The following is a 25,392-nucleotide window of genomic DNA, read 5'->3' on the forward strand; positions in this document are numbered from 1 at the left end:
CTGCTCTTGTTTACAAAAAACAGCTGAACTGAATTGCATTAGGGTGGCTTGGAGATGTAAAATATCTCGCCTGGTAAACAGGTATTGGGTTCGATCCTGACCCTGACGCCTGCTGTGTATTTGGAGTTTGAGTGTCTCTCTCCCGGTGGTCGCGTGGATTTTTAAATCCTTTATATTAAGTTCGCTTGCTTGCTTGCTTGCGTGCTTGCTTGCTTGCTTACGACCGTGCAAATCTTTCGGTCGTTTTTTAACCCACTTCCCGTGATCCAATCGAGCTGACATTTTGCACACAGACTCGTTGTGCGTGACAATTAATTTTCGTGAAAAATTTTTCCAAAATTTTACACTGTTTAGGGAATTTTTTTACAATATTTAATTACCAATTGCTTAATGCTGGCAGACAATCATCTGACCCATAGGTGGCAGCCATCTCAAGCCAGAGGACGAGAAGACTCTGGCCGCCCCGACGCCATGCATATGAAGGATTTATAGTGAAAAACTTTGTTTTTACGGGTTTACTTGTTAAATCCTTTATATTAAGTTCGCTTGCTTGCTTAGGACCGTGCAAATCTTTCGGTCGTTTTTTAACCCACTTCCCGTGATCCAATCGAGCTGACATTTTGCACACAGACTCGTTGTGCGTGACAATGCATTTTCGTGAAAAAAACTTACAAAATTTTACACTGTTTAGGGATTTTAAAAAAAAATATTTAATTACCAATTGTTTAATGCTGCCAGACAATCATCTGACCCATAGGTGGCAGCCATCTCAAGCCAGAGGACGAGAGGACTCTAGCCGCCCCGACGCCATGCATATGAAGGATTTATAGTGAAAAACTTTGTTTTTACGGGTTAATTTTTTCTCCGGGTCTTCCGGGTTTTCCTTCCACATTTAAAATTAACGCTAGTTCAGCGTCTTTGGCTGCTTTAAATTTCCACTTGATAATTCACTATACAAACAGTTAATAGTTAACATAGAATAAAGACTGTGTTTCCTGAACACGAACACTATGGGTATTGTCGCCATGGTATTACATCCAAAACATATTTAGTTTTTTTTAAATGCTATGTTAGGATTTAGACTTTATAAAAAATAAGATAACACTGGGAATGTCAAAACCTGTCCATGTGGAACTGCTGAAACACATGCTGCTGGAAAACATTGGACTGGAATGGCTGTTCACACTTTTTTTCACCTGAGTTGGATACTCCTGGAAGACACCAGTGGTATGACCATCAATCGCATCAGAACATCAACATAATTGAAAAAAGTAAAAATACAAGCCACCAGTAGTGCGATTGTGGCCATACAAACCCAAACTATGGACCACACAGTGAACCCATAGAGAGACATAGAGACCATAGTGACACATAGAGATACATAGAGATGCAATGAGATCGATATTAATTCATAGAGACCCTTATACATTAATAGAGATACATGAAAAACACAAACCACAAGGAGTGCGATTGTGGCCATTCAACCCAAACTATGGACTGCTCCTTCAACAGAGGAGGAACAAAAAACCTGCAGCAAACTCTCTCCTGAAGCCCTCTCATGGTGAGCAGACCTCGGACTCGGGCCTTTTAGCTCTTGACAATATTGCCATCATATACAATGATATAATGAGTGAGTGTATGAGTGTATGTGGGTCAGTGTGTGTGGGTGAGTTTCAAGTTAAATTTTCATTTATTAGGTATAGCCCTGTGAGCCATGCGGCTTTTGAGTCGGGTGCAACCGCAACAAACAAAACATGAACAGAGAACATCTTAAAGCGACGACGTGCAACAGAAACATCCTGGATAAACCAGCATATCTTCCAGATAAAAACACCGTATTACAACGCTGTATGCAAAAATCCCAGTGTGATGCAAGTCAAACAATAACAACCAAAGTTATCAGGCCAACTCCGCACTTCCGCAAGAAACATGGCGTAACCATATGTTTTCAAAATCACCAAATAAAGCTATCAAAACAATGTAACAACAGTGATCATAGGAACTATAATTCAAATTTAACAATTAACGATATACATAACAGGTACGACCAAACTTGCAGCCATAGCTCGCAGCATGAGTCACTTCCAGTGTATGATAAGTGAGTAAGTCAGTGGTAGTGTGAGTAAGTGTATGATGTGTGAGTGAGTCAGCGTATGATGAGTGAATCAGTGTTTGATGAGTGAATAGGTCAGTGCTTGTGTAGTGGGTTCGAAATAGGTGCACACACACGCAGCTTGGAGGCAACACTATTTATTAAACGGTAAGTAACATAACGCTGTACATGAGGTGGTGACCACCTTCCTCAACTCACTAACACTCTGGAACGCGACACAGACTGGACCAGGCAGGCAACGGCCTGCCTGGCCCAGGACGACGACCGATGATGTCTTCACTTCGGAGTACAGTACAACAGCCTCGCTCTGCGTTCACACCACGCTTATATCTGCTTTGGCGTGGCTGGCTCCGCCCCGGCGTGGCTGGCTCTCTTCAGGCCACGCCTCCCTTCTCAGGACACGCCTCACTTCCCCCACCTCTGGGAAGGTCCGGATCCCTCCACCACGTGACCCCCCAGGCACCCCCTTGGGGCCCCCAGCCTTCGTACAGGCCGACACAGTAGTGACCGTTCTATGTCACTACATCACCCACCCCTGTGTAGTGGTGATACGCGCTGGGGTAGCGATCGGGTGCCAGCGCGTTGTGATTGGATGTGTGGGTGGTGACGCGCGCTGACGGTGAGGGATCAGGGGTCAGCGCGGGATCGTGGGTTGTGTGGTGTTGATTGGCTGGGTGCCGGTGACGTGCTGGTGTGGGAGTGATCGAGTGGCAGCACGGCGTGATTGGTTGGTGAGTGGAAACACGCGTTGGGGAAAAAGGATCGTACAGATAACGCGTTGGGATTGGTTCACTAACAAGCAATGCTCGCATCGAGGTCCGCATCCGCTCCGTCTCCCGGGAGGAACGACTATATAAGGGGATGCGCACAGGCGCACGGGGAGAGTGTAACCAGCGAAGACTGAAGACGGGAAGAAGAGCCAGGGCCCTGCGGTACCTAGTCCCGCTGTCCTGCGAGGACCGGGACTCTGTGTAACCCAGAGGCGGGGGTAGTGTGAGCATGCAGTGTCAGCATGCCGAGTGTGTAGCCGGGGCCTAGAGTCTACACGAGACGAGTGATATGGGTGTAGCCAGAGGCGTAGGGTCTACACGAGACGAGTCTACACAAGAAGAGTCTACCCGAGACGAGTGATGTGTGTGTAGCCAGAGGCATAGAGTCTACACGAGAAGAGTCTACACGAGACGAGTGATGTGTGTGTAGCCAGAGGCATAGGGTCTACACGAGGCGAGTCTACACGAGACGAGTGAGGCGTGTGTAGCTAGAGGCTTGGAGTCTACACGAGTTCAGTACGGTGTGTTATAAGAAGAGAAGAGGTTACGAGTTGTACCGGTGTCTGGTGACCGTACACGGAAGAATAGAGACTACACGTTGTATCGAGATAAGTGAAGATTTAATAAAAGAAGTGTGTTACCCGTCAAGGAGTTTCCTGCCGTCATTTCCAATACTTCAACTGGCGTCAGAAGTGAAACTGTCTTCCAAGCATGGATACGAGGAAGACCGTTCGGACCCACGGGAGTGACCGCGAGGACAACCTTGACGACCCGGGCCAGCTGCCGTCGAGGGGTGAGGACGAAGAATGGCCCACGCTGCAGTATCCGCCGGCGGCGCCGGAGGAGCGGCGGGGGACCGAGGCCGTGCTCCGGGAGGCGCACTCTCGTCTGGCGGAGCTGCTGCTCGCCGCCGCGTCCATCCTGGCGGAGATCAGCTCGTCGGCAGGAGCGGAGACGGCAGCGGACATTCTACAGGGTCGCCCTGCAGATTCCCGCCAAAATGACTTGGCGATTCCCGCCATTTCATCGGCGGCGACTTTTGGCGGGAACGGCGACCGCCACGTGGGTGCGGGTCTCCAAGCGCGCCATCTTACGTCATCGACGCGCGCTGCGGACCGCCATCAGGCGTCCGCCATTGGAGCCGCCATCTTACACACCGACGGCGCGGCGGGAAGGAACCACGACGCGGAGGACGACTTCATTTTTCAACAGCGCCTCCCCGCATTGTCAGCCTTCAAGGCGGAAGGCGGGGACTGGGGCCAGTTTCAGCGCAGATTTTTGGCGCATCAGGAGATGTCTGCCTGGTCCGATGCTACGGCGCTGCGGGCATTGCCTGCCATGTTGGACGACAACGCGCTCGCGGCCTTCATGTCAGCTCGGAGGTCGGACCGATCCACACTTAAGGCAGCGCTGGGTCTCATGGCCAGGGTCTACGGACCTCCCTCGGCGTGCCGCCATCATTTTTATGCGAGGCGGAAGGCGGACACGGAGACCGCGCTCGCCTATCGCACGGCGTTGCTGGCTCTCGCCGATGCTGCATTCCCTCGGATGGACGAGGAGGGCCAGGATGCGATGGTTTTGGAGCAGCTGCTTAAGTTGGCGCAGGACCTGGGGGTCCCCATCAACACGGCCGACGAGATCGACATTTCTTCCTTACGGGTCGCTACGAGTATACAAGCGCACGAGGCCCTTCAACGCAAATAGGGGGTCGTCTGCAACGCTGCTGTGGCCTCAACTCCGGGTCCGGTGATCACCGAACTACAAGTCGTCAGTCCGCGAGAGGAGGCGTTCACCGCGGGACGACCGGGGGACTGGAGGTCGGGGGGTCGGTCGCCTCTGCGATCGACCCGCAAGCTGGAGCAACCGAGATCACCGACGACCCTCATCACGTGCTACAACTGCGGCCTCCGGGGCCACGTGGCGTCTGGTTGCCGCGCGCCCCGTCAGCGCGCCATGGGATCTCGGCTGGACGACGACCAAGGCCCCAAGGCATCCCTACAAACCCTGGCAAGTCGCGGCACCTCACATGCTCGGCCCACACACTCGACACGCATGGGCCGTCGCGGAGCGACGGAAGAGGGCCGGTTAGGGTTCGGGGATTCGGTACGGCGAGGGGGTTTCGGCCGGGACCGGAGAGACATTGAGTGGTCGGAGTTGGGACATAGAATTGTGGCTGCTTCAGCGGGTTCATCCGTCGTTGCGGGTTCTATTGATGGGGTAGAGGTCAGGGTATTGGTGGACACGGGGGCGTCGGCGACGATTATATCTGACCTCATTTATAACATTCTCCCCGTCCAGTGCCGTCCACTGCTCCCAGTGGATGTGCCGTTTTTCGCCGCAAATGGGGGATCGTTGGGCATTATCGGTCAGATTAGGGCGTCCATTTGCATTGGAGATATCAAATTGTCGGGACCCATTTTTGTTTCGTCTTCTTTGGCGGTTCCTTGTCTATTGGGCACTGATTTTTTGGCTAAGATGCCCATTAAAATTCTAATCGATCAGTGTTGCATTGAACTACCTTCGGGTCGCCGCATTTCATTTTTGACGAGCCCTACTGAGATTCGGACGGCGTGCGCCACAATACAAGCATTGGCGACGCAGACCGTGCACGTGCCCCCGGGTTCACAGATGTTAATTCCCCTCCGGTTAAGGAAACCATGGGTAGAGGGGACTTCGGAACAAGGCATGCTTTTGGGTCCTTCTAACAGGGCTGTAGGAGGGGTCGATTTGTCGGTGGCTCACACTTTGGTTCGGGCGGACAAGGATCCGTTTGTGATGGTTTTAAACGCTGGATCGCGGCCAGCCGTCATTCAGCAGGGTACCGTGCTGGCTCACGCGGCGCGGGTTCCTGCGGAGGAACGGCTGGTTGCGCATGTTGATCCGAGCCCCACGCAGAATATTGAACCGAGGGAGGACCTTGAATGGGTCCATTCGCTGTGCGCGGGCTCGGACGATTTGTCAGGGGTGCAGTTGGGTGCGCTGCGCGAGTTACTAATGGAATTTTCTGATGTGTTCAGCAAGCATAAATATGACATTGGGTGTACGGATTTGGTACGCCACCACATTGACACGGGCGATGCGGCACCGGTCAGGTTAAATCCCTTCCGGCTGAGTCTTGCCGAAAAGGAACATGTTCAGTCGGCCGTTAACGATATGCTTGAAGCCGACATTATTTCGCCTTCCTCCAGTCCGTGGGGAGCACCTATTGTGCTGGTTAAGAAGCAAGACGGCTCCTTGCGATTTTGCGTAGATTTCCGTCGCCTGAATAAGATCTCTGTGGCTGACGCGTATCCGCTCCCCAGGATGGACGAGTCCCTCGATGCATTGTCTGGTGCGCGATATTTTTCGACTCTTGATTTGTTATCGGGATTCTGGCAGTTGCCGCTCGACGAAGAGTCTAAACCTAAGACAGCATTTCGGACTCCAAGGGGCCTGTTCCAGTTTAACCGGTTACCCATGGGACTTCACTCCTCTCAAGCGACGTTTCAGCGCCTTATGGAGTTGGTTTTGTCAGGCTTGCAATGGGAGACGTGCTTGATTTACCTTGATGATGTCATTGTTTTCAGTAAAACATTTGAGGAACACCTCCAGCGATTGAGAGGGGTGTTCTTGCGAATGCGATCGGCTAAATTGAAATTTAAACCGGCCAAATGCCACCTTTTTCGTAAGTCCGTTAGATACTTGGGTCACATTGTCGACTCTTCGGGGATCTCTACCGATCCCGCAAAGACGGACTGTGTCAGTTCATGGCCGACACCCACGTCGGTTGCAGACGTGCGCAGTTTCATTGGGTTTGCTTCGTATTATCGCCGATTCGTTGAGCACTTCGCCACTATTGCAAAACCCTTGCACGCTCTCACGGCGAAGGGTGTGAAGTTCAAATGGGGACCGGAAGAGGAGGCCGCGTTCTGCGCCCTCCGGGACGCCTTGGTGGGCGCCCCACCCTTGCGTTATCCGGATTTTGCGAGTCCCTTCTTGCTAGACACGGATGCTAGCAACACGGGCATTGGGGCGGTACTGTCCCAGGTCGTTGGGGGAGTCGAAAGGGTGGTCGCTTATGGTAGCAGAGTGTTGTCTCCGGCTGAGCAGCGCTACTGCGTCACCCGTCGTGAACTGCTCGCCATTGTTTTTTTTGTACAACAGTTCAGACCGTATCTCTATGGGTGTCACTTTACGGTCCGGACGGACCACGCGGCGCTACAGTATTCATTGAGGGTCGCCCAACCCTCGGGCCAATTGTCACGGTGGTTGGAAGTCCTCCAAGACTATCAGTTCACGACCACATACCGTAAGGGGTTGCGACACACAAATGCCGATGCCCTGTCGCGATTGTTGCCGTGTCAGAAATGTGCGTGTCTATCGGGATCGGCGCGCTGTAAACCGCCGGGTGTGGAAGATAAGGGGACATTGGCTGCGACTGCGGGCGCGCCAATCGGGGAGGTCCCCGCTACTTGTCAGGATCGGGACTCGCTGCTCTCATTGTCGCTGGGCGAGTGGGGCCGCCTCCAAATGGCGGACAGCTCCCTGCTAGCATTGCGCCGCAGGGTGGGTGGTCCTAAAGAGGACCAGGAGCGAACTGGCTCCTATGTACTTAAACAGGGCATGTTGATGAGATGGGACAGTTTGTCCCGGCGGCACGCACTGGTGGTGCCTTCTGCTGTAAGGGGGAAAGTTGTTTTGGCCGCACACGAACGCCTCTTGCATTTGGGAGTAAACAAAACTCTTGCCCTGCTTCAGCGTGACTATTATTGGCCGGGAATGGGGAGTGACGTGGTAAATATTCTGAAGGGGTGCGTTGAGTGCGCCAGACGGAAACCACCGCCCGTGCTAGCTAATCCACCGCTGCAATTGATTCAGGTCTCGCGCACTAACGAGCTCGTTGCACTCGATATTTTGGGGCCTTTTCCAGTCACGCCTAGAGGGAATAAATACCTGTTGGTGGGGGTCGAATATTTCACCCGGTGGCCTATGGCGTGGCCTCTCGCCAACCAGTCGGCAGCGGCTGTGACGGACGCCTTTGTCCAGGGCTATGTCCTGGACAAGGGGGCTCCCGAACGCTTGCTGACCGACCAAGGTAAAAAATTTTCGAGTAAATTGTTGCAAGAGGTGTGCGATTTATTGGGTACTAAAAAGGTGCGTACCTCCCCGTACCACCCGCAGACAGACGGGATGGTGGAAAGACTTCACAAGACTTTGACTTCTATGCTGTGCCAGCAGGTGTGTGAGGCACATGTAGATTGGGACCTGCAGGTCCCGGGGGTCCTTACCGCGTACAGAATGGCCCCCCATGCAGCGACAGGGTTTTCCCCATTCTATTTGATGTACGGTCGGGAAGCCGACCCGCCCATGGAAACGCAGCTTGGCCTGTCCGCTCCACGAACCAATTCTAAATTGGCGGAACATATTAAATTCAATATTCACAAGCTAACAGAAGCAAGGGAGGCCGCACGGCTTAATTCGCGGGCTCGCCAAATTGCTAACGAACGACTGCGGGCACGGAAGGTGTCCGTGCACGAATGGAAACCGGGTGACAGGGCCTGGCTGCATTGCCCTCAGGCGCCCTTGGCTACGTCGCCTAAATTGTTGAGGCCATGGCGGGGGCCCGTGGAGATCGTGCGCGTTGCACGGCCCCAGTGCGTTCAGATAAAATGGGGAAAACGACGGTGGTACGTCCACCCCTCCCGACTGAAACCTTTCTCGCCTCCATATGGCCTCCCATTGTGTCGTGAGGGCCGAGCATGTGACGTGACCGACGACCCGAAGGGGGAAATGTCTCTGCCTGATCCTCACATGTCTCCGCCTGATCTGCTTCCAGGTGTCTCGGAACTGACAGCTGCCGACCACCGGCGGCCGGATCTTCGCGGCGGGGCCGGGCCTTTCAGGCCCATTCCACGCCGTCTAGAGCAGCCGGAGCCGCCTGACGGTCGTCAGTGTCCCGTCCCGTATGACGGACCAGCCAGACGGACTCGCGCCAGGTCGCGCTACTTTGTTTGACCTGCCACGTGAGGAGTCGAGGCAGTGGGAGCGCCTCGTCACTTCGTTAGTTGCAGAGACGCGGAGCGCGTTCGTTTTCTAGAAATCGCTTTTATTATGTTGTTCGTCGGGCTGTATATAGTTTTTTATATATAAGGTGTTGTGTGTGGTATTGTTAACTTTTCTTGCGGTTATTGTCAAATTGTACATAGGTTGCTGTTGTGTTGTTGTTGTGTTACGGGGCACACTGGGGGGGGGTTTGTTGTGTTAACGATGTGGGAGGTTGTTGGTTAGCAGCCGGGACGGCTGCAAGCTATGTGGGGGGGGGGGGTGATGTAGTGGTGATACGCGCTGGGGTAGCGATCGGGTGCCAGCGCGTTGTGATTGGATGTGTGGGTGGTGACGCGCGCTGACGGTGAGGGATCAGGGGTCAGCGCGGGATCGTGGGTTGTGTGGTGTTGATTGGCTGGGTGCCGGTGACGTGCTGGTGTGGGAGTGATCGAGTGGCAGCACGGCGTGATTGGTTGGTGAGTGGAAACACGCGTTGGGGAAAAAGGATCGTACAGATAATGCGTTGGGATTGATTCACTAACAAGCGATGCTCGCATCGAGGTCCGCATCCGCTCCGTCTCCCGGGAGGAACGACTATATTAGGGGATGCGCACAGGCGCACGGGGAGAGTGTAACCAGCGAAGACTGAAGACGGGAAGAAGAGCCAGGGCCCTGCGGTACCTAGTCCCGCTGTCCTGCGAGGACCAGGACTCTGTGTAACCCAGAGGCGGGGGTAGTGTGAGCATGCAGTGTCAGCATGCCGAGTGTGTAGCCGGGGCCTAGAGTCTACACAAGACGAGTGATATGGGTGTAGCCAGAGGCGTAGGGTCTACACGAGACGAGTCTACACAAGAAGAGTCTACCCGAGACGAGTGATGTGTGTGTAGCCAGAGGCATAGAGTCTACACGAGAAGAGTCTACACGAGACGAGTGATGTGTGTGTAGCCAGAGGCATAGGGTCTACACGAGGCGAGTCTACACGAGACGAGTGAGGCGTGTGTAGCTAGAGGCTTGGAGTCTACACGAGTTCAGTACGGTGTGTTATAAGAAGAGAAGAGGTTACGAGTTGTACCGGTGTCTGGTGACCGTACGTGGAAGAATAGAGACTACACGTTGTATCGAGATAAGTGAAGACTTAATAAAAGAAGTGTGTTACCCGTCAAGGAGTTTCCTGCCGTCATTTCCAATACTTCACCTGTATAAACACACAGCCGTCCCCGGCTGTAACACAACTGTGAAACATCGAAAAGGTGTGCCTCCGAACCAGCAACATCAATAAACGACCGGCGACCGATAAGAAATACAATCACGTAATAAAAACAGAATCGACGAGGGTAAAAGGGAACCGCATAGAAAACGGGGAATTAACAACAAATATACATGAAAACTGGCTAACCCACTTACGCTTCAGCACAGCCCCCCGTGAGAATCACGCATGCACTGACATGTGAGTGTGGCCATTGGAATGACGGCGTAGGCAATGAGCAAGGAGTCTGAGAGGCATGTAGAGCATCCAGTCTTCAACGAGTCCATGTGGCCGGGCCTGGGGAACCAGAAGCGGCCCAAAGGGCACGGCCCCTAACCCCAGGAGTCAGAACAGGAGGAGCAGGAGTAGCTGACGCATGCTCCACTCCCCCCCCAGTCCATAGCCGGTCGGCATAACCGGCGACTCCAAGGTGGCAGGTAGATACTGCCTCCTGTGATGAGAACCAAACCCTCCTGAGGCATCACTCAACGAACACTCGCCTCCGCTCTTCGGACATGACAGTCACCCGTTAGCACCCCCCCGCCTTTCCGACGTGGCGTCACAACCAGTAACACGCGTTGGCCATATCGGGGGGAAGAATTTCCATGTTACCACCCCACCGCCTTTCCGACGCGGCGTCACAACCAGTAGCACGCGTCGGCCATATCGGGGGGGGGAATTTCCATGTTACCACCCCACCGCCTTTCCGACGCGGCGTCACAACCAGTAGCACGCGTCGGCCATATCGGGGGGATTTTAACCCAGTCTCTCTCCAAGACTCGCATCGCAGCATATAGCTGTACCGACCGAGCTGAGACCCAGTCTCTCTCCAAGACTCGCATCGCAGCATATAGCTGTACCGACCGAGCTGAGACGACCCAGTCTCTCTCCAAGACTCGCATCGCAGCATATAGCTGTACCGACCGAGCTGAGACGACCCAGTCTCTCTCCAAGACTCGCATCGCAGCATATAGCTGTACCGACCGAGCTGAGACGACCCATCGTTCACTCACTGCACAACATGCACCCTAACAACTGAGGGATACAGTCCCAACGTAACAGGACAACTCCACCTGAACCTTACGAATCTCCAGCCCACTGTTTCAACGCACCTCAGAGTGTCTCACTCTCCGGGCCGTCAGGTCAAGCCATCAGACACAGCATGATGGGACCACACTCTCTGAGCCATGTGAGCGCACAGCCCACTAGGCTAGACAAGCCACGAAGTGTCTCGATCTCCGGGCTGTCAGGTTAAGCTGTCAGACACAGCATAACGGGACCACACTCTCTGAGCCATGTGAGCGCACAGACCACTAGGCTAGACAAACCACGGAGTGTCTCGATCTCCGGGCTGTCAGGTCAAGCCGTCAGACACAGCATGACGGGACCACACTCTCTGAGCCATGTGAGCGCATAGCCCACTAGGCTAGATAAGCCACGGAGTGTCTCGATCTCCGGGCTGTCAGGTCAAGCTGTCAGACACAGCATGACGGGACCACAATGTTCGTGTTAGACACGCAACTCTCACTGGGCCATCCTGGTCAGGATCTGTGTCCCAAGATAAGTGACAGCCAGCACCACAATTCCAAATCCCTGGCAGCATGTCACCATCGCAATTTAACACCATCACAACACATACAATTTGAATTATGATCCCCCACAGAACTGATCCAATGCCGAACAGGTGCGTACAATTTGTGACGATCCCGAATATTCAATGGTCACAACAATACACCTCACATCCCGTATCCGTACACATCATCTCCGAGACTCGCATTGCAGCATGCAGCTGTACCAACCGAGTGGAGAGAGCAACGCAATTTGACAGCAATTAACGGAAACGCACCCCCGATCGATGTAGAACACAAGGGGCATTCCCGCACAAAAGACATCATCTGTGCAACAACGGACAGGAGCCAACCAGTGAGGTTGAAACACACCGAACCTGTCATTTCAAAAACCCCTTCAACATTAACCATGGGACTCAGGGCATTCGAATTTTGAGAGCAAAAAAACTATACACAAACCCCAAGAATCGCCGAATTGATTAATACAGTATATGCAGTATATGAAATTCGTACAGTCAATCATTTGGCGCAATGCTCCATCCAGTCCCCACATGGCAACACACACAATCAATACTCCAGACAATCCGTACATAGTAAATAATCACAAGCAAGTACCCAACAGTCCATACACTGTTAACAATTCCAAGCAAAGCTCCATACGGCCTGTACCTTGGCAACAATGACGATCAAAGTTTCTTACAGTTACACGTGACAATCACGAGCGAAACTCCATACAGTATACACAATAACAATGGCGATTTCGCAACAAAACGATGTAACAACACGAGTCATTAACACGGCAACCTACAGGATATCAACAGAGCTCGGGACACCCAACAACGAATTCATCATTAACTACACCCAGAAGATACCGATCTCGACGCCGTAATTAACAACAACACTTGTTACAAGCAGACACCCGCATGGAAGCCGCGTCAATTTATCACGCACACAACCGGACGAACACGCTCCGCAAACCAGCGAGTAACAAGTAAACCCGTAAAAACAAAGTTTTTCACTATAAATCCTTTATATGCGTGGCGGCTAGAGTCCTCTCGTTCTCTGGCTTGAGATGGCTGCCACCTATGGGTCAGATGATTGCATTGCACCATTAAGCAATTGGTAATTAAATATAATATTTTTGTCCTATAAAGTGTAAAATTTTGGAAAAAAAATTTCACGAACGTTAATTGTCACGCACAACGAGTGTGTAGAAAATATCAACTCGATTGGATCACGGGAAGTGGGTTAAAAAACGACCGAAAGATTTACATGGTCGTAAGCAAGCAAGCACGCAAGCAAGCAAGCACGCAAGCAAGCAAGCAAGCAAGCAAGCGAACTTAATATAAAAGATTTTAAAAAAACACCCGCGATCGCAACCCGGCACACGCAAGATGGGTGAAGTTATTATTATTTTTCTTGGGGACGGGTGCTTGTCATGTCACGACTCGGCTGGCAAACTCTGAATAGCGGAGGGCGGCAAGGTGGAGCACTGGGACGGCCCGAAAAATCTTGCATGGTGAATATGGCCTGCTCTTGCGAACCCATCCACCCTCTCGCGCTCGAGCAGAAGACGGGGGCGCCACCCGAACGTGTGGAACTCCCCCTCCGCAGGCGTTGATGTCGGCGGGAGCGGCATTTCGGCAGCAGGAGCGGCGTTTTGGCGGTAACAGCGCCCTGACCCGCCGCCGAAATGGCGGGAGCGGCGTTTTGGCGGGAACCGCGCCCCGACCAGCCGCCAAAATGGCGGGCCCACCGCGTGGCCCGCATGCCCGGGCCTCCCCCGCCAGCCCCCGCAGCGACGATGGTGTCCTCTCCCCGCGGCTCCGTCGCTCCGTTCCCGATGGCGGCGAAGCAGCGGTGCGATGCCAGTCCCGCCGCTCCGCGTGCAGCGCCATCTCTCTCTCTCTGTCACCGGGGCTGCCATCCCCGGGGCTGTCCGAATGATAGTCGTCACACCGTCCCCGTCGTACGAAGACGTCCAGATGAGTTTTATATTTGTTTTTCGTGTGCCCATTTTACTTCCCTAGGATAACACCTAGCAATATTTATTTTTCCACCTTCTGACGCCAAATGTAGTGGGTTCGAATTAGGTGCACACACACGCAGCTTGGAGGCAACACTATTTATTAAACGGTAAGTAACATAACGCTGTACATGAGGTGGTGACCACCTTCCTCAACTCACTAACACTCTGGAACGCGACACAGACTGGACCAGGCAGGCAACGGCCTGCCTGGCCCAGGACGACGACCGATGATGTCTTCACTTCGGAGTACAGTACAACAGCCTCGCTCTGCGTTCACACCACGCTTATATCTGCTTTGGCGTGGCTGGCTCCGCCCCGGCGTGGCTGGCTCTCTTCAGGCCATGCCTCCCTTCCCAGGACACGCCTCACTTCCCCCACCTCTGGGAAGGTCCGGATCCCTCCACCACGTGACCCCCCAGGCACCCCCTTGGGGCCCCCAGCCTTCGTACAGGCCGACACAGTAGTGACCGTTCTATGTCACTACACTTGTGTGAGTTAGTGTATGATGAGTGAGTGTATCACGGCATGAGTGAGTAAGTGTATGTGAGTGAGTGTATGAGTGAGCGAATGAGTGAGTATATGAGTGAGTGTATGAGTGCATGTGTAGTGGCATAGAATAGCAGTGTAGTAGCATAGCGGCGGCTGCTGGCAGGAAGGGGATCTGCGGCTTGCGGCAACCCTGATGTCAGCAGGCCAGGATAGACACTAGAGGGGGATCTAAGGGAAAGGTCACAGAAGTGGCACACCAATAACCTGCTAGTAAGTTCTATAAAGGGGGCATAGCCGGGGCAGAGCCAGACCATGCCAACAGCATAAGAGGGGTCCCTGTGGGGGACCTCGGGACTGTCGTGTCGAGTGGGATACCCGTCGTGCTGCTGAAGTCTTCGTCACCATTCTTCTCGTCTTCACCATTCTCGTTGTCTTCACCATTCTCGTACTTTTCACCATCTTCTTGTCATTCTCTCCGTCTTCACTATCTCAAGGCATCACCAGTCAGGCAGCATACCAACTGTCCTGACTGAGTAGCGCCGCTGACAATAGACGGACTAATTATAACAATATTCTTCAGTTCTTTGGGTACAGTCACGTAGGTATAAAATAAAATAAATCACGACGTTTCGGGTACCACACAAGCGTTCATCATCAGGTTGGGAAAGCATGGTCTGCTGCTGAAGCAGACTATTTTAAAAGGTTTGAAATGGGTGTAGCCCAAGGGTCATGAAGAAGTGGCCGGGGCTAGTGATGTCAATGTGAGAAATTAGCATGTAACTGTAAGATAGGAGGAGAGCGGCCTCCTGGACAAGGGCACGGAAGTGGCTATGTTAATGTGAGAGATTAGCATGATGTTAATGTGAGGTACTCTGCAAACATACCGGCTACCTTCAGAGATTTGTTCATGAAGCCATCCAGATATATAAACACAGACACAACTTCAACCGAGAGGATGGGTACAAACTGAGCAATCATTGGAAGGACGTTATTAACCAGGTAAAGTCTTAACTGACTGTGATGTTTCCGTCCTACCTGCCTATGTCAGCTGTTGTATCATGCTAATCTCTCACATTAACATAGCCACTTCCGTGCCCTCATCGAGGTTCAGGCCCTGGCAAAGAAAACTGTCATGGTTCCTCCAGGCGCTCAGATGTTGGTGCCATTGCGGTTGCGAAAGCAACTTGATTTGACGGATATCGATTCGGGGTCTCACGTTGGTAGGGGCCCAAACTATAGTAAGAAGAGACCAGGAGCCCTTCTTGCAAGTGCTGAACGTCGGGCCGGGGGCTGCGGGGAACAGTAGGGCAAGTTGCGTGCCTTGCTCCGAGAATTTTTAGCCAGGGGAAATTTGATATTGGCCACACGTCACTATTGCAACATCGCATCGAGACGGGTAACCCCGCTCCAATACGGCAGAATTCGTACAGGCTCAGTCCGAAGGAGAAGGACCACATTTGCAAAGCAGTTGATGAAATGTTGGCCATTGAGATTATCTCCCCTTCCACCAGTCTGTAGGGGGCTCCCATTGTTTTGGTTAAAAAACGGGATGGGAGCCTGCGTTTTTGCATCGACTTCCATAAATTAAATAAAGTTTCTGTGGCGGACGCGTACCCGCTCCCCCGGATGGATGACTCCTTGGACGCCTTGTCGCGTGCACAGTATTTCTCGACCCTCGACTTGTTGTCGGGGTTTTGGCAGCAACCCTTGGATGAAGGATCCAGGCTTAAACCGTGTTCCAGATACCATAAGGTTTGTTTCAATTTAACCGCCTCCTGATGGGTCTTCACGTGGCTCTGGCCACGTTTCAGCGGCTGATGGACTTCGTCTTGGCAGGTCATCAACGGGACTCGTGCCTCATATACTTGGACGACGTAATTGTGTTCGGGCGCACGTTTCAGGAGCATCTGCAGCAGTTGCGGTCAGTGTTTATCAGTGTGCGAGTTGCCTGACTAGTGGGGCGCCCCAAGGTGGTCGAGATGGAGATGACGACGAGAAGAATGGCGACGATGGACTTGAGCAGCACGACGAGGATCCCACTCCAACAACAGCCCCGAGGTCCCCCAAAGGGCCCCCTCTTATACTGTCACATGGCCTCGCTCCGCCCTGGCCACGCCCCCTTTCTGGAGCCTACTAGCGGGTTCCTGGTGGACCCCTACTGTGACCTTTCCCCTAGATCCCCCTCTCGTGTATATCCTGGCCTGGAACGTTTTGCTTCCGACAGTATGCCGCAGATCCCCTTTTCTGCCAGCAGCCAGCGCTATGCCACTGCATATGTATGAGTGAGTGTATCAATGAGTGAGTGTATGTATGAGTTTATGGGTGTATGAGTGAGTGTCTATGTATGCATGTATGACTGTATGAGTGAGTGTCTATGCATGTATGAATGAATGTGTAATGCCACTGACACACGTTGTACTCGGATTAATTAGATACAGCAACCACAGTCGGCCCGGTTTCTTCCTTGGGTCTTGGAGCTCGTCCCCTCCCCTTGTGCCCTCCCCATTTATACCTTTGGAGCCCCTTCTCTCGAAGCTTCCCTCACTTTTGAAATTTACCTATTTTGAATGAGAAAACGTGTGCATTTGTGTCATTCCTTCACATAAAGTCCTGGTCACAAAAGAAAAGTACGTGGAGAATAATATCCATTTTCTATACTTTTGAGGCATAAGCAATTAGAAAATAACACTTACTACCCAGGAACAAAAATCGTGTTACATAGTGTATAATCTGAGTCCACTTCTTATTCAGCAAAATCCCTCGCCGTCGACAATGATTGCCCTCCATAAATGTCTTATCCGTGTTGGTCTGAAGATAGCAGACTGTCTGCTCCCGAGTGGGATGAATGACCCCGGGTCATTGATTTAGTCCGTGATGGGCCGTGTCTGCCGCTCCTGCTTTTCCTTCCAGTTGTCATCGCAGGGGGTTTGAAGTTGTGAGATCCGATGCAGCAGAAACTCTTCCCTCGTCTGGGACAATCCTGGGCCATTAGCGAGCTGCAGCGTCTACAAGATGTATCTGTCTATGTTGCCGTGACAGGTACCGCACGAATCCGACCGTGGTCCGTCCGGCGCTCGCCGAGCTGCGTTGGCTTCTGGTTGCTGAACGAATGCATTATAGCAAAGCCATCAACCCATACGGTTTACCCGTCTGTATTCTTGTACAGGGAAATAGAGTTTTCAGGTCCATACGCCGTTCAGCCATTTCAATACGGGCACATTTTTTGTTGTATATTTGTGTTTCTTTTTTGTGATGGGACTTTGTAGGATGAACGTTGAGATTTATAAGGACACAGGGTGACCAATAAGGTCTGAATTGGTCTGTAATACGGTAGGCAATGATAAGGGATTGAGAGGTATGTTAAAGGCAGTCTTCGACTTACGAACTCCCGACTTACTAACACCCGTACTTTTGAATCAGCTTCCATGAAAACTTAAAACGCGAACTCGTAATTGCAAACTGAACCGCGGAACTATTTTGTTCAGAGGAGCGATCCTCCGCGAGGTATAATGAGTCGGCTTCGCACTGGAAGTGTTTGCGTGTATGCGCGTGTACATATGTGTGTGTAAGAAAGTGTGAGTGTGTGGAGAGCGGTAGTGTAGCAGTTAGCGCGTTGTGCTACGAAAGCGATGAACCGAGTTTGATTCTTGATCTCGGCCAACACCAGTTCCTGATGCGGTGTGTAAACATCAGCACTGAGGAGACAAAGGCGGCCGGGCGTGGTGTTGGCCACCCCCCACTCCCTCACATGCTGTACCGGCCTTAATAATTGCTCGGCCCAAACGGTTTCAGGCTATTCGGGGGATCGTTGTCATTGTGATGTGTGTTTTTGTCTTTGTGTACGTATGTCTGTGTGTGTGTGTTTGTCTTTGTGTGCGTGCTCCCCTGTGTGTGTTTCTGTGTGCAGCGTGCGCCACACGCCCCGTGTGTGAGAGCTATTATGGTGACTCATTGCCCCCCTTCCGACTACAAGCTAGCATCAGGGCTCAAGGTAAGTGAAAATAGAACCGTTTTTTTCTATTTATGTTACTTTATTTAATGTTATAATTACTATACAGTATTGTTACAGTGTTACATGCAAATGTGCAACATTTCTCTTTAATTATGAGTTGAACAATGCTTCCCCTTTTTGTTGATCTGTAACACATGACATAGCACTGACCATATGGGCATTTAAATAGTTGCTATATTGTGTTCCGACTTACGAACCGTTCGACTTACGAACGGGTCTCAGGAACGAATTAGATTCGTAACCCGATGACTGTCCGTATCAGGTCGCATTCTTTACACACAAAGTGCTTGCCACAAATGATCCATGATACCTCGCTGTTCTCATCAAGGAGCATAAACCATCATGCGAACTTCGGTCATCCTTACAGCTGCGGCTTTTGGCTAGCCATTGAGCAAAGATGGTCACTGCCTCACGTGCTTTTAGATGCGCTCCTGTGGCTGTCTGGAACGTTTTGCTTCCGACAGTAGGAAGCCGCTGGAAACTATGCATTTTTAGATTAAAAACTAATTTATTTAGAACTGCTTTTGATGTTTAGTTTGTTGTCCTTCCACTGCACCTCTGATTAGCACGGTTGGCTACGTACAGTGCGAAATACGTTAAAAATACATATGTTAATAGACTCAGTTCAATGTACATAACAATATTTCATCTGAGTTCCTGGGCCGTGATTGTGGTATGACACTCTGGGTGTTCACTATTCCGGTTGTCAGAATCAGCATATTCATTCATACTGGAGGAGGAATCTCATGAGCGAAATAAACGATATAGAAACACGACAGAAGGGCAAAGTACAATAACGGAAAATAAATCACCCAAAAACATACAAATAAAACTTACACCATTCACCATCCTACCAATTGTATGAGTTTATTTTATGTTTATTTTGACCACAATGAAAATGATCCCAATATGGCACGGTTATCCAGTCAGGAACTAGATTAGACGGACTATGTATCTGGAGCTATTAATCATTGGGCGAGGGGTCCCTGTCTTGGCGACGGAGGGGCAAGCGGAATGTGGCAGACATGTTGTTTATGAGTCGCTCTCTCTTTCTCACTCTCTCTGTTAGTGGTAGGACCGCCATTCCCACACCTCGGATAAAGGCTTTTAGGCCAAGTCACTCCAAGCTGTAGGCCTGACTGTGTTATCCTAATGTGCGAGGTTCAATATTGATCGAATACATGGCGGTCCCAAGCAGAAGTGTGGAAATAGCCGCGCCCAAGCCCGTGGGGACTACCGCCGCTTCTCGCTGGGAGGCATTCAAAAGTTGGTTGAAAGTTAGCAAGCGGTGGAGTCAGGCGGGGAGGGGTGGGAGGGGTGGAATGGGAGAGTCGTGGTCAAGTGATCGGGACTGGCGAATCCCATTTGACCCGTCCCCTCTCGGTAGCGAATGAGAGAGCGAGGGCCCAGAGTGGGCATAGATTAGGAAGGGAGCGAGGCACAGAGGGCATGAGCAGAGCGGGCTGGAGATGAGTGCCCTGGAGGGTGGACGCTTGTGTGTGTGGACAAACGGGAAGGTGTAGAGTTCCGCGGGAACTCTCACCTTCGTGGGTTCTAGTGCCACCACGCCGTGCACACCAGGTCGGTTCACCTCCAAAAGTTCCTCTCTGCCCAGCCAACCCCGAGGTCAGAGATAAAATGTTACACAGTCTGTGTCTTTTTGGTCTTTTATATTGTTGGTGGTACATTGTGGGTGTGTGGTGATGGCTGTGGATTAGGCAGGTAGCTAATTCTATGAGAGGGCTCGGCCCAAACCGCAGGCCTCCAGTTTAGAAAACCTTCCCTGCCGCCAGCGAGGCATGCACAGAGGGGGTCTTCACCCCGAGAAGCCATCTCCCTGAGCCGTGGGAAGGCCACGTGACCTCAGGTGGAGGGGGTATTGGGGGGGATGTGGCGTGAGGGGCCTACTTTAGACCGTGCTTACGCCAAGTGCAGAGAGGCCACCGCCACGTAATATGTATCGTGAACAAAGTGGTTATGCCCTCCATCAGGTGAGACTGGACACGGCTCTATATAACCAGGCCTCGCGCCGCTAGAGCTCGCGAAAAGGCAGGAAAAGTGCAGATTCGTTGTGGGTGTGGCACGAGGGGGCGACCTTAGGTTGTGTTCTCACCACCCCTGTAGAGAGATGCACATGTATATGTAGTGGCTTAGCGCTGGCTGCTGGTGAAAAAGGGGAACTGCGGTGTATGGCAGTACTCAAGTCAGCAGGCCACGATATACACGAGAGGGGGACATCTCGGGGAAAGGTCACAGAAGGGGTCCATCGGGAAGCCCGGGAACCTGCTAGTAGGTTCCAGGAAGGGGGCGTGGCCGGGGTGGAGCGAGGCCACGCTGAGAGTGTAAAATGGGCCCCTGTGGGGGACCTCAGGGCTGCTGCTGGAAATGGGATCCCCGTCGTGCTGCTCAAGTCCATCGTCGTCACCATCTCGTCGTCATCCCCATCTCCTCGTCGTCGTCTCTGTCCTCACCATCCCGGGGCGCTGCTAGTCAGACAGCCTACCAACTGCTCTAACTGAGTAGTGCCGCCGACAATAGACGGACTTAATAATAATAGTGTGCACCCGTGTAGGGTGTGCGTTATCCCGATGGTGCTTGTTAAATAGAAGACGTGCCTCCAAGTCTTACTGTCTCCGAGTTGAGTCACTACATATACATACCCACCCGCGGATAATAATATAGACATATATATAAGATAACAACCACAGCGGCTGTTCAGCACAAAGTGACGGGGACCTGGATGCGTGTGCCAGGCCGCGTGCACCTTGAGGGCACGTGAAGCATCTGAGGTTCGCTGGCAGGAAACGAAGCCAGTGGCTGGTTAAAAAATAGGTAAATATACATGCGTAGAGGCACACACCACCCAAAGTGATGGTTGGACAGGGCGCTTCCTACTCAACGAAGCGAGGTGGAATATAAACCCCGGTGTGAGGTTGCGAGGTGCGGAGTGGTTTCCCAGCCAAGTTGTGGAATCATGAGCCTGTGGCATCCGCCGATGCATTCGGAGGGGGAAGAGTAGGACCCCTCAGGGGGCTTCCCCAAGTGCGACTCGGGGCTGCCCCTCTGCCCCCAGGCCCGCCGCTCCTCCTGGGATTTGTACTTTGAGTCTTGGGAGCGAGCCACTGCCCGTCGGCCCCCGACCTTATAAATTGGCAGCTGCTGCCCGCTCGGGGAGGAGGACACAGAGGGAGATAGCCAGACTGGCCGCTGGCGGCCCCACCAGGCCAGCGGCCAAGCCCAGCGGCGTGGCAGAGGGCTGCACGACACGCCCCCGGAGGAGTTGCGAGCAGCTTCTAGCGACGATGGCAGAAAGTCGAGCGATGATGGCGCACGAGGGACTGCCTGAGGTGGGGACTACTCTGGGCTGGCGCTCGCTGCGCCGGCAAGGCCTCGGGTGGCACCGCCCCCCAAATTCCCCCTACCCTGCGTTCGTGTGCGTACTGTCATAGACTCAGTTAAACTATTTTATTTTACCAGGTAAGGCCCACTGATCTATATAGCTCTCTTTTCAGAAGCGACCTGGCTATCACAAATGATAGCAACTCAAAGAAGTGGCTTTATCATCATCACGTGGAAGGTAACACGCAGAACTAGAGTTGCCCCTTCATATCGATACCTTCAAGTCTTCAATTCGTGCGCATCTGAAGCCCAAACAACCCAGTGTGGGGGGCATTACCACAGCCCGCATAGTCCCGAGTATGTGGGATTACCCGCACTCCCTGGGTACGATAAATGGAGATGCGTGGATGTGTTGCCCAACAAGGGCTTCATCGGGGATCCGTCTGTCCACATTGCACTGGCTTCGATCTCCCCAAGATGATCAGTTGAACCGCATGAATCGGTGTCTGATCAGGGCCAGGGTCTGTGTGTGTACCCGTGGGTAGCAATAGTGGGGAGCAGTAGGGTAGCGGTTAGCGCTACACTGCGCTACGAACCCGGCGACCCGAGTTCGATTCCCGCTCACGATTAACACCAGTGACGATTATCTAATCTGGGCCTCCCCTAGGTCGACTCAGGTCAACATTGCCACTGGGGAGACAAAGGCGGCCGGTCGTGGTGTTAGCCACCCACCCCCTTGTGTGCCATGCTGGCCTTCATAGGTGCTCGCTAACAGCAATTGCCCCAACAGTCTGTTAAGGCTACATGGGGGATCTTTGTCTTTGCTTCCAAACATCGATGTGGCCATCGTAATACTACTAAGTGGCAGCCCCCGCCTGTGTGAATGCGGGGCCAGCAGGAGACCGCTTGGCCACACAAACATCGGCTGTGAAGTCTGTTAGGGCTGTGCTGGGCGGTACTGGTGGTTGTCCTGCACGTACTGGGAGGTGGAGGAGGAAGCTATCATACATGGCTCTATGTAGCTACGTGGAGCTTATGTGCACTCATAAAATATATACAGGGATTCCTCTACTTACGGACATTCGACTTACGAACTTTCAGAGATACGAACAAACCTGTCCATATGTCCAGTTGCCTGTTCGGACCGAGAGTCGTAAGTTCAACTGCAGCGCAATAGATGGCAGTGATGACATCTACATCTGCAGAACATGAAGAACCAGTAGCATCTACATCTACAGGAGATTATACAACACGAGTGAAGTTGGATTTACGCAGAAATCGACTTACGAACAGACTTCTGGAACCTAACTTGTTCGTAAGTAGAGGAGTCCCATTATAACATTGACAAACGTATTTCTTTTTCTTGTGTATCTGGTGCTCTAACTGTATGACGGTCAGGTGCAAAATGCATTCGCTAAATAAATCACGTGTAAATTTACAGCGGCAGCCAAATACTCGAAACGCGTGATGTCAATTCTAAATTGTGGAGGGAAAAAGGACCCAGAGAAAAAATTCCACACGACCACGGGGAGAGAGACGCAAACTCTAAATATACAGCAGGCGTCAGGGTCGAAACCCACGACCTCCTGCATACCAGCTACCGTGTGTACTGTGTGTACTGTTTGCTTTACTGTCACACAAAGATTCATATGTAGTGAGTCCAACTGAGTCGCAGACGTTGTTTTTGGAGCAACACTTTATTGCATTAACTTAACATGACATAACACAACCTACACTTCAGTGTTGAATGCCCATCTAGCCACGCTACAGCAGAACTAGACACGGTTCGCTATCCCGACCCGGACCACAAGCTGGGTCCCGGACCTTGTGGCTAGAGGCTTCTTTTACCCGACGTGGATCTTCTTCACCAGTAACCCGAAGAACCCCGAGCCCCTCAACGGGCCCCCGTTATATCGGCCTGGGCTGGGACTGGGGCTGGCTCTGCTCCTCGCCCGGCCCACCTACATTTCTCGAGCTCTTTCCCAAAGGCTCCCGAGAGCTATTTTATACCACGTGACCGCCCAGCGGCCCCTGTCCACCGGTGCCCCCCCTCCAATCTCATCCGGTCACGTGTCGGCAGGTCAACCAGCGTATCATGCCCCAACGTAACCCTGGCTGGTTGACGTTCTCTCTCGCTCCCTCACTGGGAGCCCGCACTGCACACTGTACGTGTAGATTTGAAGTTTTTTGTGACTGCAGGGATCCATACTCTTTGGTTCTTTCGGTAAAGTCACGTAGGTATAAAATAAAATAAATTCAATGTACGTGGTGCCTCCGTGCTGACCAGCGCTCACCCAAGCCCCGCTAGGACTGGTACTACGCCCAGTAAGCGGGCTTCCTATAATGACAACACATTATCTATCTGCCGTGGCTTCGTAGGCCCGGCACCACACAGTGACATTCACAGTCACTACGCATACAAAGACAAAGATCCCCCTTATAGGCTGAACAGACTGTAGGAGGCTGGGCGTGGTGCTGGGCACCCACCCAACTTGACATTCGCCACTAAGTGACGGTGCCGTCTCCAAGGCGCCTGTGCCAGGGCAGGTGCACTTTGAGGCCACGTTAAGTGTTGAAAGCTCGCTGGCAGGAGGCCACGGGACAGATCCAGCAGGTGCCATGGGTTGACCGACTGAGATGACTGGCAGATGCACCACCTGTGCCCTGTACTGTGCCAACTCTCTGCGTTGTAGCCGCCCGGCGCTCCGCTCGTTATTGTGAGCGTCGCTCCTGTGCGCTCCGCTGTTGTTGGAGTGCGACTGGCTCCAACAGCGCAGCAGCAGCGTCCTTCACGAGCCTCCTCCACAGAGGACGATCTTGACACCGCTGGAACCAGTCTTCGGCAAGTCCACTCAGGTCCATATTCTTCTGTACAATATCTCTTCTCCGGCCCGTGCCGCGCACGTTTAGCCCCCTCTATCCGGCCAAACAGAAACCGCTTGGGCATGCAGTGGTTGGACATGCGGGTTACATGACCCAGCCAACGCAGCCAGTCTTGCCTGCCGGAGGAGCTCAATGATGGGACTGTGTCCAGATCTTTCAAGGATTTGTGAGCTCCTCTCACAATCCAGCCTCGTTAACCTAGGATGGATCGTCGTCAGGCCAGCGTAAATGTTTCTAATAGGGAGGATCACGTTTTTCAAACATAGTGAAGGAAGCACATGGCCGTAGCCAAGAAGACCTGAAGCTTCGTGTTGAGCGACAGACCAGGTTGCTACCACACAGCGTTTTGCAGCTGATGAAAAGATAATGCCGTTCAACTTATTCGGAGCGAGACCTCTGCTGTCAAACCAGAGCTGGTCATAAGCACAGGTATGAAAAATTTCCACTCTCTCCACAACTGCCCCGTCACCAATGGGACAGTTATTTGTGTAATCTCTTCAACCAGGGGGTCATCTGGGTTAAACTAAACTAAAACTATAAACCATTTTTATTTTAGCAGGTAAGCCCCTCTGAGCTGTATATCTCTTTTTCAGAAGCGACCTGGCTATCACAAATGAAAGCTCGACCAAGTGGCTTATGACGTGAAAATGTATTCCAGCCAAATACTCTAAACGCATGTTTCTAAATGTCTAAGGAAAAACCGGAGGGCCCAGAGAAATATGCACGCGATCACAGGGAGAGAGAAAGACACACAAACTCCAAATATACAGCATACCAGGCGAGGTAGTTAACATATCCTAACCACCGTGATGATGGTGAGAGAGACACGCAAACTCCGAATATACAGCAGCAAGCATCATCAGGGCCAGCATCGAATCAATGAACCTGCTGCATCCAGGCGAGGTAGTTAACATCTCCT

General features: G+C 52.2%; 1 protein-coding gene across 1 annotated transcript in view; it reads right to left on the minus strand.

Annotated features, from left to right (window-relative positions):
- The window catches only part of SETX (senataxin), a 302,333-nt gene that overhangs the window by 88,214 nt on the left and 188,727 nt on the right, over nucleotides 1-25,392 (minus strand). The window lies entirely within an intron of this gene.

The sequence above is a fragment of the Lampetra fluviatilis genome, chromosome 68 (genome assembly GCF_964198595.1).
Source record: "Lampetra fluviatilis chromosome 68, kcLamFluv1.1, whole genome shotgun sequence".
Lineage (NCBI taxonomy): Eukaryota > Metazoa > Chordata > Hyperoartia > Petromyzontiformes > Petromyzontidae > Lampetra > Lampetra fluviatilis.